The following is a 7,177-nucleotide window of genomic DNA, read 5'->3' on the forward strand; positions in this document are numbered from 1 at the left end:
TGACCGTACTCTCCCAGAGATGTCTCCCAGTAACCACCAGAGTTGTGGTTAAGTACACCTAGCCAATCCAATAAATCCACGGGAGATGCAGTCCACATAGCCTTGCATGACTTGTCATGTGAGTTACCGTTCTGGAGAGACAAACTCAGGCTGAAAACTTATTTGAGATAGCTTATGAAAACAAAGATAATTTATGGTGAGGATACAGGCACTCTCATACAATCTAAGGCAGAAAAACAGCTAAGCATCAGAACAAACTGGACCAAAGACTTAAACACTTCTACTCCTTTGTGTAATTGGTTTCATGCGCTTCTCTCTCTCCCTTCGTCTCTCTCTCTTTCTCTCTGTGGACTAGCTTTTTCTACTTTTCATATACAAATTTTAAAAATATAATTTCTAGCCAGGTGCAGTGACTCACGCTTGTAATCCCAGCACTTTGGGAGGCTGGGGCGGGTGGATTACTTGAGATCAGGATTTTAAGACCAGCCTGGCAATCATGGCAAAATCTCGTCTCTACTGCAAATACAAAAATTAGCTGGGTGTGGTGGTGCACGCCTGTAATCTCAGCTACTTGGGAGGCTGAGGCAGGAGAATCGCTTAAACCCTGGATGCAGCGGTTGCAGTGAGCTGAGATTGTGCCACTACACTCCAGCCTGGGTAACAGAGGGAGACTTTGTCTCAAAATAAATGAATGAATAAATAAAATAATAAAAATAAATAAATTAATTAAATTTCTACAATTTCCCAACATTGAATGTCAACAATTTGGAGAGGGACAGCTGTCTCTTGTTCTCTCTCTTTTCCAATTCTCAATTCCTGGGTCAGATGCTTTCCCTGGCTCAACTGACTATTGTTGTGGGGTAAGGCCATGAAACAGAAATATCACATTAGGATCCAACCTTTAACTATGTAGATGGACAGCAGTTCACAGAAAAAGTGGTTGGGAGGTGGAGGTAGGTGCTGAACAGATATTCTAAAAGGGCTCCACCAAAGAAAACTATTTGTTATATTTATGAACATGCTGGAAAATTCTTTCAATTGTGTTCATGAAGAAATTATGATTGATTGGTTAAAAGCTAACACACATGTAGATTATGTAACCTCTTTTTTTTTTTTTTTTTTTTTTTGAGACGGAGTCTCGCTTCTTGCCCAGACTGGAGTGCAGTGGGATCTTGGCACACTGCAAGCTCCGCCTTCCGGGTTTACGCCATTCTCCTGGCTCAGCCTCCCAAGTAGTTGGGACTACAGGTGCCCGCCACTACACCTGGCTAATTTTTTTGTATTTTTAGTAGAGACTGGGTTTCACTGTGTTAGCCAGGATGGTCTCGATCTCTGACCTTGTGATCTACCTGCCTCGGCCTCCCAAAGTGCTGGAATTACAGGTGTGAGTCACTGTGCACAGCCTATATAACTTCTTAAATCTGTATCTAGTATCTGAATCTACATATTATTTTGGCATATATAGACAAATCCCAGATACTTCAAAGGCTATCATTAGAAAAATGTTAACGAAAAGGTTAGTGGAATCCTTTATATTTAGTACCTGTGAGAATGTCCAGTTTAAATTTCTTACTCTACTGATGAAGAAACAGAACTGAAATCAAAAGATTATAAAGCTATTTTCAAGATGCATTTAGGTTTTCATTCTAAATGCTGAAAAAAGATATCCCTGCAAATAGCGGTTAAGAAATTAAGAAGTCCAAAACCCAATAATGTAGTTGGCAGCCTGTTATAAAGATTTAGAGTATTCAAAGATAAAGTGAAATAAAAAGACTACTATTAATTTTTTTATACCAGAATAGAAACAGTTTATTTTCATTATCACTACACTTACTTCAGATATATCTATTATCTAAGTTGATGCTTGCAAAGACTCCTGATTCTTACACAAAGGCAGTTGATTCATGGATCTCTTAGAGGAAAAAAAAAATAGTTGGATGTGTTACAGCTATATGAATCATGTAGGATACTGCTTAAAGCTATATTTATCATGGATGAGGGAAAGTTTTCAGGGGAAACTATGAATCTACCTAAAGTTACCCAGTTCACCTCTGTTCCAAGGGACTCATCTTTTCAGCATTTTGTTTAGCATGTTACAAAGGTACCTCAATGTCTTCTACACTATTAGCATTGTGGGAAGAAACTCTCCCGGAGCTGCTAGAAGTCATCCTTGAAAGTCTGGATTTCTCCTGAAAACTTGTATTTCTGTCATTGTGTTAACTACCTTCTTGAATCCTTTTGATCCTGACCTCCATGTCCTCTTCCCTTGGTTGCATTTAAATTTAGCTGCATATAACCTTGCTCTTTTCCTTCTAATCCAACCTATAAACCATATCAGGGGAGGATATGTGATTTGTCAATTTTTTCCCTCACTTCCTCCTCAAGAACTTTCAGTGGCCCCATATTACCTCTGAGATTAAATTGTAGCCACTCATCCTGAGTTTTGGTGTTCCACAATCTGATGTATCTAGTTAGCTTTATGTTCTAGTCTGTTTGGGCTGCTATAAAGGAAGATTGAGGCCAGATAATTTAATAAGAAAAAAGACTGACTTGGCTCACAATTCTGCTTGCTGGAAGATTGAGCATCTGGTAAAAGCCTTAGGCTGCTTCTATTCATGGCAGAAGGGTAAGCGGAGCCTTCATGTGCAGAAAGCACAGGGCAAGGGAGGCAGCAAGGGAGGTGTGGAAAGGTGCCAGGCTCTTTTTAACAACCGCTTCTCAAGGGAACTAATACAGTGAGAACTCACTGACTCTTTCTACAGGGAGGTAATTAATCTATTCGTGAATGATTCTCCCCCATGACCAAAATATTTCTCATTAGGCCCCACCTTCAACATTGGGATAAAATTTCAACATGAGGTTTGGAGAGGGAACAAACATCCAAACTCTAGCATTCTGCCTTTGGCCCCGTAAAACTTATGTCCTTCTTACATTCGAATACAATAGTTTCTTCCTAATAGTCCCTAAAAGTCTTAATTGGTTCCAGCATAAACTCAGAAGTCCAAAGTCCAAAGTACCACCTGAGACTCAAGGCAACTTCCTTACAGCTGTGAGCCTGTAAAATAAAAAATGAGTTATATTCTTCCATGATACAATGGTTGTACAGGCATTGAGTAAATATTCCCATTTCCCTAATGGAGAAACTGGCCAAAAGAAAGTGGTAACAGGGCCCATCCAAGTTTGAAAACCAGTGGGGCAGACATTAATTCTTAAAACCCCAAAATAATTTCCTTTGACTCCATATTACACATCCTGGGCATAGTGGTGTGAGGGGTGGGTCCTAAGGCCTTAGGCAGCCCCACTCTTTGGCCTTGCTGGGTGCAGCCCAATGCCTGTGCCTTTTTCAGGCTGCAGTTGTATGTTGCTGGTGGCTCTATAATTCTGGGGTCTGGAGGGTGGTAGCCCTGCTCCCATAGTGGCAATAGATACTGCCCAAGTAGAGGCTGTCTGTGGTGGATCCGCCCCTATGGCAGACTTCTGCCTGCCTTCCCAGGCTTTCCAGTAAATCCTCTGAAATCTAGGTGGAAGCTGCCAAGCCTCCAACATTTTTGCATTATGGGCACCTGCAGATTTCACACCATGAAACCACCAAGGCTTACCACTTACACTCACCTGAGCAGTGGCTCAAGCCATACCTGGGGCCATTTGAGCCATGTCTGGAGCCAGAGTGGTCAGGATGCGGACAGCAGCATCCTGAGGCAGCGCAGGGCAGTGGTGCCCCAGGCTTGTCCTGCAAAATTATTTTGTCCTCCTAGGCCTCTAGGCTTGTGATGGGAGGAGCAGCCTCAAAGGTTTCTGAAATGCCTTTGGGGCCTTTTTTTCCAATGTCTTGGCTATTAGAACCTAGTTCCCATTTAGTCATGCTAATATCTCTCTAGCAAGTGTTTGGCTGCATCCTTGAATTCCTCTCCTGAAAACACTCTCTCTTCCTCTACCACATGGCCAGGCTGCAAATCTTCCAAATTTTTATGCTTTACTTGGTTTTTAGTTACAATTTACAACTTTAGGTCATTCCTTTGCTGCTATATCTAATTAACAATCAGATTTACAATAAAAAGCAGTATAAACCAAAAAGTATCTGAGACAGGTCTCAATCAATGTAAGGGTTTATTTTGCCATGGTTAAGGACCATGGCCCATGAAACAGCCTCAGGAGGTCCTGAGAACATGTGCCCAAGGTAGTTTTGTGTAGCTTGGTTTTTTACATTTTAGGGAGACAGAAGTTACAGACAAAAACATAAATCAATACATGCAAGGTATATATTGGTTTGGCCCAGAAAGGCAAGACATCTCCAAGTGGGGGCTTCCAGGTCATAAGTGTATTCAAAAATTTCCTGATTGGCAATTGGTTGAAAGAGTTAAGCTCTGCCTGAAGAATTGAAGTCAGTTTGAATTAAGATAAAGAGGTTGGCTGGGTACTGTGGCTCATGCCTGTAATCCTAGCACTTTAGGAGGCTGAGGTGGGCAGACTGCTTGAGCCCAGAAGTTTGAGATCAGCCTGGGCAACATGGTGAGACCCTGTCTTTCCAAAAAATACAAAAATTAGATGGGCATGGTGGAGCACACCTGTAGTCCTTGCTACTCGGGAGGCTGGGGCAGGAGGATTACTTGAGCCCAGGAGGCAGAGGTTGCAGTAAGCTGAGATTGCACCTTTGCATTCCAGCCTGGGTGACAGAGCCATACCCTGTCTGGAAAAAAAAATAAAAAATAAAATTGTGAAAGTAAAGGTTCTTGTCACGTGGATGAAGCCTCCAGGCAGCAGGCTTCAGAGTGAATAGATGATGAATGTCTCTTACTAGAACTTAAAAGGTGTCAGACTCTCTGGAAAAGACTTGGTAAGGGAAAGAGATTCTCTACAGAACACTAATTTCCCCCACAAGAGACAACGTTGCGGAGCCTTTTCAAAATGTCAAATAAATATATTTTGGGATAAAACACTTGTATTGTATTGTATTGTATTGTATTGTATTGTATTGTATCATATTTTTGAGACAGAGCCTTGCTCTGTCATCCAGGCTGGAGTGCAGTGGCACGATCTCGGCTCACTGTGACCTCCGTCTCCCCAGCTCAAGTGATTCTCCTGCTTCAGCCTCCTGAGTAGCTGGGATTACAGGTGTCTGCCACCATGCCTGGCTAATTTTTTGTATTTTTATTACAGACGGGGTTTCACCATGTTGGATAGGCTGATCTCAAACTCTTGACCTCAAGTGATCTGCCTGCCTTGGCCTCCCAAAGTGCTGGGGTTACAGGCGTGAACCACCGCACATGGACAATAAAATGCTTTTATTTCCTTTAGGTCTTGCTATGTCTTGTGCTGCTATAACAGAGTTGGGTTCACATTTGGTATCTTATTGCTACAAAGAGTCTCTTTTGTCAGTCATATGATCTCTGTTTTAATGGTAATGCTGGTCATTCGTGTCTAAACTCCAAAGGGGGAGGGTATAATAAGGCATGTTGGATACCCTCTCATCCTGTTATGGCATGAGCTAGTTTTTCAGGTTTCTTTGGGATCTCCTTGACCAAGGGGTCCATTCCGTTGATTGAGGGGAGTTTGAATTTTAGTTTTGATTTCCAGCAGCCATGCCACCTCTTGAATGCGGTACTGCTCAGAAATTTCTTCTGCTGGCTGGGCATGGTGACTCATGCCTGTGAGAGGCAGGCACTTTGGAAAGCTGAGGTGGGCAGATCACTTGGGCTCAGGAGTTTGAGACCAGCCTGGGCAGCATGGCAAAATTCCATCTCTACAAAAAGTACAAAAAGAAATTAGCCAGGTGTGGTGGCATGTGCTTGTACTCCCAGCTACTTGGGAGGCTGAGGTGGAAGAATGACCTGAGCCCAGGAGATAGAGGTTGCAATGAGCCGAGATCATGCCACTGCATTCCATTCTAGCCTGAGTGACAGAGCAAGACCCTGTCTCAAAAAAAAAAAAAAAAAAAATTCTGGCAGATATCCTAGGTCCTAGGTCCTAGGTCATCACTCCATCACTCTTAACTGCAACCTTCCACAAATCCATAGGACATGGACGCAATACAGCCAAGTTTTTTTTTTCTAAAGCATAACATGGAACCCTTTGCTCTAGTTCCCAGTAAGTTTCTCATTTCCTTCTGAGACCTCCTCAGCATTGCCTTTACTGTCTATATTTCTATCAGTATTTTGGTCAAAACCAGTTAACCAATCTCTAAGAAGTTCCAAGCTTTCCCTCATCTGCCTGTCTTCTTCTGAGCCCTCCAGGTACTTCCAACCTCTGTCCAATGCCCTGTTCCAAAGTTACTTCCACATTTTCAGGTGTCTTTACAGCAACACTTCACTACTTGGTACCAGTATTCTGACTGTCCATTTTGCATTGCTTTAAAGGAATACCTGAGGATGGGTCATTTACAAAGAAAGAGGTTTATTTGGCTCACAGTTCTGCAAACCTATACAAGAAGCATGGTGCCTGGATTTGCTTCTGGTGAAGGCAAGGAAGCTTCCACTCATGGCAGAAAGTGAAGGGGAGCCTCCATGTGCAGAGATCACATGGTGAGAGAGGAAGAGTGTGAGAGGAGAGGAAGCTGCCACACTCTTTTTAACAGAGGTACAGGCTTTTGAGGGAACTAACAGATTGAGAACTCACTCACTACCACCCCTGCCAGGGAGGGCATTAATCTATTCATGAGAGATCCACCCATACAACACATACCTCCATTAGGCCTCACCTCCAACATTGGGATTAAATTTCAACATGAAGTTTGGGAGGGCGAACATCCAAACTACAGCACCTTGTTTCTTGTTGTTTTCTAATATTTATCCTTTATCCCAGGAAATGGGGGGTAGGAAGATGAGTTCTTGGTGTACTCTAAGCAGTCATGCTCAGCCTGTACTATCAAATTTTATTCCACTTATTCTTCTGTTGAGGCTTGCATGACTTCCTTAAGGTACAATGGCAGAGATAGCCACATAGGTAGTAAAATCAGGGGCAGACAGTTTTCTGCCAGGAATTTGCCTCAGGGAAATTCCTCATCTTTGACTTTCCTCATTCTGACTTCTTTTTTCTTTTAATTCTACCTCCTCTCCAAACCTGGCACTATTCCTTTCCAATCTTTATCCTTGTCCTTACTGTTTTGAAGTTGGCTCTTATGCCTGTTTGTCTTTGCAATCTGTCTCTGCATTGCCATGTTGGTAGTTGTTTATTTTTGTCC

The sequence above is a fragment of the Macaca fascicularis genome, chromosome 15 (genome assembly GCF_037993035.2).
Source record: "Macaca fascicularis isolate 582-1 chromosome 15, T2T-MFA8v1.1".
In the NCBI taxonomy this organism is placed as follows: domain Eukaryota; kingdom Metazoa; phylum Chordata; class Mammalia; order Primates; family Cercopithecidae; genus Macaca; species Macaca fascicularis.